Genomic DNA, 10,000 nt, shown 5'->3' on the forward strand with positions numbered 1-10,000 from the left:
TATGGTCTTTTTTCTGCACCATCAAGGTATATATTGACGCTTACATAGGTCTGCTGATAATGTTCCCCTTTAAGTATGTGTCCATGAAAGGGCATTTTTAGACTTTTCTTTTCTTAATTTGATTACGTGCTATGGTGTGATTTTATCGTCGTAATTTTATTGCATGATTTTTGTATCCCTTTAATTTAGTTAGCCAGGGACTGCAGATGGAAATGAGCTAAACAGCTATAATCCGGTACAGAACATATCTGTCTTTGAGCTTAAGTGTTTCTGTGCATTGTCCCTTCAAATAAAGACTAAACTAAACTGTCACCTTGCTTTTTATTTACGTATAATTGTTTAAAAATGTCAATTAAATCTTAGTCATTAAATATTGTAATATATAATATATAATAATATATAATATTTAATAATATATAATATATAATAAATCTGCGTTCAAAAGACTCCGGCTTATTAGTGATTCCTAGAGCCCAAAAAAAGTCTGCGGGCTATAGAGCGTTTTCCGTTCGGGCTCCAGTACTCTGGAATGCCCTCCCGGTAACAGTTCGAGATGCTACCTCAGTAGAAGCATTTAAGTCTCACCTTAAAACTCATCTGTGTACTCTAGCCTTTAAATAGACCTCCTTTTTAGACCAGTTGATCTGCCGCTTCTTTTCTTTCTCCTATGTCCCCCCCGTCCCTTGTGGAGGGGGTCCGGTCCGATGACCATGGATGAAGTACTGGCTGTCCAGAGTCGAGACCCAGGATGGACCGCTCGTCGGGACCCAGGATGGACCGCTCGCCTGTATCGGTTGGGGACATCTTTACGCTGCTGACCCGCCTCCGCTTGAGATGGTTTCCTGTGGACGGGACTCTGGCTGCTGTCTTGGATCCGCTTGAACTAAACTCTCGCGGCTGTGTTGGAGCCACTATGGATTGAACTTTCACAGTATCATGTTAGACCCGCTCGACATCCATTGCTTTCGGTCCCCTAGAGGGGGTGGGGGGGTTGCCCACATCTGAGGTCCTCTCCAAGGTTTCTCATAGTCAGCATTGTCACTGGCGTCCCACTGGATGTGAATTCTCCCTGCCCACTGGGTGTGAGTTTTCCTTGCCCTTTTGTGGGTTCTTCCGAGGATGTTGTAGCCGTAATGATTTGTGCAGTCCTTTGAGACATTTGTGATTCGGGGCTATATAAATAAACATTGATTGATTGATTGATTGATTGATATATCGTCCTTCACTTTTTTTCCCCAGCAGAATAGGAAGTAAGAAAAAAAAAGAAAAATCCCTTCTTATGTAAGCGACCACCCTTTATCACCTTCTGTTAAAACCAGAGAAGGGCTCCTTTTCTAATGAATTTCACAGGAACTATGGCTGCCTGCCAGTGCCCTGTAAGGCTCATTTTGACAGTTCACCGGCAGTGAACGTTTCCCCTTTCCTAGTAAAAAAGATAAAACGACACGGTCGAATGGTTGATCATTAACCTTCACATGCAATAAGTACAATCGTAGCTGCGCCGTGAGTCATTGCATAAGTGATGCTGAGTTGTGTCTTTAAACCGAGCACCTTGTGGCCACGTTACCGGGTCCTTAGGATTGGTTCTCTTGTCTTTGTGAAATAAGGCCGGGAAGCTTTATTTCTTTAATCAGCCCCCTTTGGTGTAGTTGGGGGGTAATTAGCAGGAAAACTGCTGCTGTCTAATTTCCCTGTCAAAAAACGGTGCAAAGTTTGTGCTTAAGCGATGCAGCTGGATCCAAATATTAGCTGGCAAATTGCAAAATGAAATAAATAAACAGTATTGTCACTGGGAATGGCACTTTTTATATTTAAATCAGGACGTTGCAGATTCCCGCTGCCTGGGAATTAATACGAGCACTCAATTGTACCAAAATTGTTGATATTGTATTGTACCATATGTCCCGGTAAGAAATCTGCGTTCAAAGGACTCTGGCTTATTAGTGATTCCCAAAGCCCCAAAAAAAGTCTGCGGGCTATAGAGCTTTTTCATTTCGGGCTCCAGTACTCTGGAATGCACTCCCGGTAACAGTTCGAGATGCTACCACAGTAGCATTTAAGTCTCACCTTAAAACTCATTTGTATACTCTAGCCTTTAAATAGACTCCCTTTTTAGACCAGTTGATCTGCCGTTTTTGTCCTATGTCCCACTCTCCCTTGTGGAGGGGGTCCGGTCCGATCCGGTGGCCATGTACTGCTTGCCTGTGTATCGTATCGGCTGGGGACATCTCTGCGCTGCTGATCCGCCTCCGCTTGGGATGGTTTCCTGCTGGCTCCGCTGTGAACGGGACTCTCGCTGCTGTGTCGGATCCGCTTTGGACTGGACTCTCGCGACTGTGTTGGATCCATTATGGATTGAACTTTCACGGTATTATGTTAGACCCGCTCGACATCCATTGCTTTCCTCCTCTCCAAGGTTCTCATAGTCATCATTGTCACCGACGTCCCACTGGGTGTGAGTTTTTCCTTGCCCTTATGTGGGCCTACCGAGGATGTCGTAGTGGTTTGTGCAGCCCTTTGAGACACTAGTGATTTAGGGCTATATAAGTAAACATTGATTGATTGATTGATTAGTGCAAGTTTGTCCTGAAATGAAATAGTGAACATTCAAGACAACTTGTCTTTTCAAAAAAAGGCTTCTTAATTTTGCTGCTGACATATGCAGTAGAATATTGTGTCATTTTCCATTCTATTATTTTGTCCAAATTATTAAGGACAAGTGGTAGAAAATTAATTATTAATCTACTTGTTCATTTACTGTTAACTCTTTTAACAGGTTCTATCTACACTTCTGTTCAAATGTAATAATCACTTATTCTTCTGTTGTTTGGATACTTTACTTTAGTTTTGGATGATAACCACCAATTTGGGTATCAATCCGATACCAAGTCGTTACAGGATCATACATTGGTCGTATTCAAAGTCCTAATGTGTCCAGGGACATATTTCCTGAGCTTATAAACATAGTATCATTTTTTTTTTTAAATGGTACTTTTTCAGAGGCGGTATAGTACTGAATATGATTCATTCGTATCGCGGTACTATACCGTACAACCCTAGTCTATAATATAACAAAATGTGTAAAAAGTGAAGCGCTGTGAATACTTTCCGGAGGCACTTTATCTAGCTCAGTGGTTCTTAACCTTGTTGGAGGTATCGAACCCCACCAGTTTCTTTAGTGAAAAATAAAATGTTTTTTTTTTCTCAAATTCATGACAAAGTTATATGTTTTTTTTTTTTGCTAGTGCACAAAATGAACACATTCAAACAACATAAATGTTTCCAAAGTGCTGCACAACACTATTAAAAACAATATTTAAATATTATCCTTAGCTCCACCAATGACTGAATAAAGAAATAAAACCACTATAAAAACACTATAAAAATAAATATGATTAAAAACCATTTTAAAGGGTAAAACCAATTAAAACAATAAATAGAAATTAAAATAAAAATAAATAAAAAACACAGAGGACCACACAACCCACAGAGTGTAAAAAGCCAAAGAATAAAAGTGGGTCTTAAGACTGTCCCTGTCTTTTCCTGTCTTTGTCTCCTGTCAGCGCTCTTATTTTGTGAAGTGAAGTGAATTATATTTATATAGCGCTTTTTCTCTAATGACTCAAAGCGCTTTACATAGTGAAACCCAATTTCTAATTTTTACATTTAAACCAGTGTGGGTGGCACTGGGAGCAGTTGGGTAAAGTGTCTTGCCCAAGGACACAACGGCAGGGACTAGGATGGCGGAAGCGAGGATTGAACCTGCAACCCTCAAGTTGCTGGCACGGCCGCTCTACCAACCGAGCTATACCGCCTGTTTCCTGTTTTTCTCCCTGAGCGCTGTTTCCCTTCAGATGCAGCTGACTGGCACCTGGCCAAACCTGGTGTCAATCAGCCCACTCCTATTTTTAAATGCTTTGTCTTCCAGTCAGTGCTGGATTATTGTCATTACGACTTGTCACTACTAGCTGTCAATGTCATTAATCCTTTTTGTAGAACCTGTGCTGTCTTTTTGTAGATAGTTCCTGTTTGCTGGATCCTCTTTTCCGTTTTCCAGTTTGGCTGTTCCCATTTCCTGCTTTGTGTTTCTTCTTCATTTTTACATTTTTGGACATCCATCCATCCATCCATTTTCTACCGCTTATTCCCTTTCGGGATCGCGGGGGGCGCTGGCGCCTATCTCAGCTACAATCGGGCGGAAGGCGGGGTACACCCTGGACAAGTCGCCACCTCACCGTTTTCTTATTCAATGCCTGCCACCGTCCCTGCATCTTGGTGTTCGTTAAAAACTCATCCTGACAAAGACAAGACTTAAAACACTCCGGTGTGGGAGCAGTTCTAACATGGAGGGGCAGAGTGTTCCGGAGCTTAGGGCCGACCACTGTCTCCCCTGGTTTTAAGTCTGGTCTTGGGCAACACGACCTGGAGCTGGCTCTCGGATCTCAGTACGCGCGCAGGATTGTAAATTTGAATGAGGTCCGACATATAATGAGGAGCCAGTCCAAACAATCAAGAATTGGGGTGATGTGCTCGCGATTCCCGGCCCCTGTTAAAAGTCGGGCTGCCGCGTGAATGAACTTCACCGTGTTCATGAACTCACAACAAATTACACACCTGCGAATCAGATGGAAAATTAGAGGGAACATTGAAGTTTTTATTTACACGATGAGTCGGGTGTGTCTTGACCTCCGCCGCGCCGAACACTTGAGGCCGACCCGCCCAACCCCTAGGGTTCGATCGAACTCAGGTTAGGCACCACTGATCTAGTTATTCATCCCTCTCGTCAACCATTGTAACCAGCTTGCGATGTTTTTTGAGCTAAAGCTGACTAGGGTATAAAGCCATTTATCAACAACACCCGGGGCGTTCTGAGGTCCGAGAGCCAGCTCCAGCTCGTGGTGCCCAAGACCAGACTTAAAACCTTCTCTGTGGTCGGCCCTAAGCTCTGGAACACTCTGCCCCTTCATGTTAGAACTGCTCCCACAGTGGAGTGTTTTAAGTCACGTCTTAAGACCCAGTTTTATTCTTTGGCTTTTAACACTACGTGAGTTGTGTGGTCCTCTGTGTTTTCAGTTTTTTTTTTATTTTGATTTCTATTTATTGTTTTAATTGGTTTTACCCTTTAAATCGTTTTTAATCATATTTATTTATTTATTATTATTTTTAGATTGGTTTTATTTTGTATTCATTAATTGGTGGAGCTAAGGATAGTATTTGAATATTGTTTTTAATATTGTTGTGCAGCACTTTGGAAACATTTATGTTGTTTAAATGTGCGTGTGGAGGGGCGGAGCCGAGGATGCGAGCGAGTGGTGAGGCGGGGCGTGCCGGGAGAAGGAGGAGAGAACGGGGCAGAGGGAGGAGGAGAGCCCGCAGACGACGATGGCGGCTGAAAAGGGACCAGCAAACGAGCAGAGGAGGAAGGCGCTGAAAAGTGACCCGACTTACACTGGGGTTTACTGCAAAATAAACGAGAGTCAAACCTGCAAAAGCAATGTCCTTCCTTGGTGGTCATTGGAACCCGCACGACGACGGCAACAGACTGTCACAGTGCTATACAAATAAAGTGGATTGGATTGGTATATTGCAAGTAAAATAAAGTATTGATGATACTAATGAAAAAACAAAAAAACAATCCATGTCCACATCTAAAGGTTCCTATACCGCAATGTTATTTTAGCGTTAACCTTCATAGCTGACAATTGCAGACAGAAAAAGTAGTTAGCTCATTGCCACTCGATACCATGAAAAGAGCAATAAAGCCGATGACAAAAAAAGACTACAGACGCGCGTCAGTGAGTTGATTAAAAATGGAAGTGTCTCTGTGCGCGGTCTCCCTGCCGACACCCGATCCACTCACTGCTGGCTGACCGCCCGCTTGCACTGTGGCATTACCTCAGACCGGAGGAGCTTGGGTTTCTCACGGCGGACGCTGGGCCAGCGGCAGGAGGAATTGACACTGTTCTGTTCCATTGAGGAACGGCGGGGCCGTCCTCCAGCTTTCCCTCGGCCGTTTGCAGCCAATTATTCAACGATGCACACAAAGATTATCTCTTGGATTGCAGTCATCCGAGCTTCAGCTTCTTCTGCCGCGTTAAATTACTCACAACGGTCTGAGATCAGGGTATCTGTGGGGTCTTAAAAAGTCTAACAAAAAAAAAAAAAAGTCTTAGATCCAATCATTTGAATTCAGGGCCTTATAATGTCTAAAATTGTTATGTTTAAACATAGACACCAGAGAGTTTTTTCCCGATGTATTTATTATAAGTAGATATAAACTAATCAATAAATAATGAACAATATAATTTAATTAGGGCAGTACGGTGGCAAATTTGAATGTTTCAGGTTAAAAGTCCGTTAATATTTTCCTACTAAAGGAATAAATGTTTTGCTATGTCCTCATTTTCAATACAACGCAACTGTAAAAAATGTTCATAACATCGGAGGCTAGCTGTTTGTGTTTTGTGGTAGTGTGCTTACAATTATGCTTCATAAAACTTGCTGAATTGTAAACTTAAAAAAAGGATTATATTTTCTAATTTCTCTTTTTTCTGCCAAACTCTGGCCCGCGGGCCAAATTTGGCCCGCCATGTAATTTCATTTGGCCCTTGAGGCAATATCAAATTAACATTAGAGCTGGCCCGCCGGTATTATACAACGGCGGTGTCGCTAATACTCATACTTGCCAACCCTCCTGATTTTCCAGGGAGACTTCCGAAGTTCAGTGCCCCTCCCGAAATTTCCCAGGGGCAACCATTCTCCCGAATTTCTCCCCGGACAACAATATTGTGGTCTTGCCTTAAAGGCACTGCCTTTAGCGTTCTCCACAACCTGTCGTTCCATCCGCTTTTCCTCTATACATAGAGCATGCCGGCCAAGTCACATTGTATATGCGGCTTGTACACACACACACACACAAAAGTGAATGCAAGGCATATTTGATCAACAGGCATACAGGTCACACTGAGAGTAGCCGTATAAACAACTTCAACAGTGTTACAAATATCAATCAATCAATCAATGTTTACTTATATAGCCCTAAATCACTAGTGTCTCAAAGGGCTGCACAAACCACTACGACATCCTCGGTAGGCCCACATAAGGGCAAGGAAAAACTCACACCCAGTGGGACGTCGGTGACAATGATGACTATGAGAACCTTGGAGAGGAGGAAAGCAATGGATGTCGAGCGGGTCTAACATGATACTGTGAAAGTTCAATCTATAATGGATCCAACACGGTCGCGAGAGTCCAGTCCAAAGCGGATCCAACACAGCAGCGAGAGTCCCCTTCACAGTGGAGCCAGCAGGAAACCATCCCAAGCGGAGGCGGATCAGCAGCGCAGAGATGTCCCCAGCCGATACACAGGCAAGCAGTACATGGCCACCGGATCGGACCGGACCCCTTCCACAAGGGAGAGTGGGACATAGAAGAAAAAGAAAAGAAACGGCAGATCAACTGGTTTAAAAAGGGAGTCTATTTAAAGGCTAGAGTATACAAATGAGTTTTAAGGTGAGACTTAAATGCTTCTAGCATCTCGAACTTTTACCGGGAGGGCATTCCAGGGTACTGGAGCCCGAAATGAAAAGGGGTGCGCTTTTTTGGAGCCTTTTTTAACTTTAGCGGTGCTATGTTATCAATGGTTTCGCGCAGGGCGTCGTTAAAGTTGTTAGTGAGGTTATCAATAGAGCCCACATATTTTGGGAATGGTGCCATTACCGAGGGCAGAGTTGTCGTTGTGGCCGTATTAATGTTGCGGCTGCTATAGCAGTTATTACTATTATTAGTTTGACGAACATGCGTCTGAACCTCGAATTTTATAAGGTAATGATCAGACAATACTTATATAAATAAATATATATATAAATATAAATATGCGCCACACTGTGAACCCTGACCAAACAAGAATGACAAACACAATTCGGGAGAACAACCGCACCGAAAAAACAACATGAACACAACAGAACAAATACCCAGAAACCCTTGCAGCACTAACTATTCCGGGACGCTAAAATATCCACCCCCCGCTACCACCAAACCCCGCCCACCTCATTATTTTATTTTCAAATTTATTAGCTAGTGGAAAAAGTTAATGTTGATATTTACTTTGGAAGGCTGCAAATACAAAAGAGGCATTACATTTTTTATTGAAATGTTATTTCTGTGATGTTTTTTCGTTCGTTTTTTGAAAGGGTTTTTTTGCACTATTAGGTTGCATAAGCGTCGTTAAAGCAAATCAGTGTAGCAAACGGAGCAATAATTAACGTTTTATTCATGCACTTTCTCTTGCTACTTCAAGGCTTGAATGTTTGATTCATTCCTTATTGTTATTTTACTTTCAAATTTATTATTGGCCTGTGGAAAAATGTTATTTTGATATTTACCTCAGAAGGCTGCAAACAGAAAAGAGGCATTCCATTTTTATTTAAATTTTATTCGATATGCCATTGATATTTATTAATTATTGTTATTTTTATTTGAAACTCAATTTTGCATGTCACTATAATGTTATATAAGTCTCACTTGTTAAATATTCAATGCAAAACTTGTTTGGGTCCCTATTAAAAGGTTTATTTTGTTCCGTTTAAAATTTTGGCCCGCTCTGTATTTGAGTTGGACACTCCTGGGTTAGTGCATGTGCCTCACAATACGAAGGTCCTGAGTTCAATCCCGGGTTTAGGATCTTTCTGTGTGGAGTTTGCATGTTCTCCCCGTGACTGCGTGGGTTCCCTCCGGGTACTCCGGCTTCCTCCTACCTCCAAAAACATGCACCTGGGGATAGGTTGATTGGCAACACTAAATTGGCCCTAGTGTGTGAATGTGAGTGTGAATGTTGTCTGTCTATCTGTGTTGGCCCTGTGATAAGGTGGCGACTTGTCCAGGGTGTACTCCGCCTTCCGCACGAATGCAGCTGATATAGGCTCCAGCGGCCCCCCGAACGGGACAAGCGGTAGAAAATGAGTGGATGGATGGATGGATAATTTAATGAACTAGAGAATGGTGTGTGGCAAAATCCAAGAGTGTGTATGGTGTAAGACTATGTGTAGGAATTGATCGCTGAGTGTTTACCAAAAGTGTTGACTCGAGAGGAGGAAAAAGGCGTGAAGGCAGTCCCGGGGGCAGACAGATGATCCAGAGCGAGAGAGAGGCGTCAGAGTCCGTGTCCATGCCAGGGGTCGGGGATCGAGGGTGGCAGTCTAAAGTCCAAAAGAGAAGTCGAGGCGCACAGTTCGATCACGCGGGGTCGAAGGCAGATTGGGTACAGAAGACTAGGTTGTGCGGGCTTATGAAAACAGGTTCACTGATTGCGGATTGTCTGCGGGTTGAGACCATTGCTGGAAACTTTGAGCTTCAGCTGAAGAACCGAACGGCCGACTTTGACTGTTTTTTCGCTGGCTTTGGATGAGAGTTGCGATGTACGTGACACCGACCAGCTGCTCATCTTCTTAGGTGGGATAACTGCAGTCTTTCAAATCACGGAGTACCTGGCAGCCATGCAGTCAATTAAAGAGACAACCACAGGTAATGACTTGTTGACAGAGTGTTTGGACATGCTAGGACTGACATGGGACAAGCTGGCGGGTGTGACAACGGATGTTTTTTTTCCAAATCTGACGGGGAAAAATGTTGGACTTTTAAAGAGGATGCAGGATAAAGTGACAGAAATTGACATTTTTGCATTGTATTTTACATCAGGAAGTGTTGTGTTGAAAATAAAACCATCAAAAGCAATCTGCTTTTTTATCAAGTTAAGTCAGATTAAATGAAATAATAATAATAATTATTATTATTTATCTTATAAAAGATAATTGGAGCAAAATTTAATTGAAATATTGTCGGTGTGGCCCTCCAGCAGTGCTCAGGTTGCTCATGCCGCCCCTAGTTAAAAATTAATTGCCCACACCTGTCCAAGATGGTCTTAAAAAGTCTTGCAGATTTGCAGACACCCTGGAGAGGGTTTACCTGCATACAGCTTTACTAAACAATAAAATAAAACATA

General features: G+C 42.7%; 1 long non-coding RNA gene across 1 annotated transcript in view; it reads right to left on the reverse strand.

Annotated features, from left to right (window-relative positions):
• The window catches only part of LOC133541493 (uncharacterized), a 15,343-nt gene extending 9,226 nt beyond the window's left edge, over positions 1–6,117 (reverse strand). The window contains exon 1 of the long non-coding RNA XR_009803898.1: positions 5,896–6,117. This is a non-coding gene — a long non-coding RNA (uncharacterized LOC133541493). The remainder of the gene's footprint in view (positions 1–5,895) is intronic.
• Between the last annotated feature and the right edge of the window lie 3,883 nt (positions 6,118–10,000).

This window comes from Nerophis ophidion, linkage group LG23 (assembly GCF_033978795.1).
Source record: "Nerophis ophidion isolate RoL-2023_Sa linkage group LG23, RoL_Noph_v1.0, whole genome shotgun sequence".
NCBI classification, from domain to species: domain Eukaryota; kingdom Metazoa; phylum Chordata; class Actinopteri; order Syngnathiformes; family Syngnathidae; genus Nerophis; species Nerophis ophidion.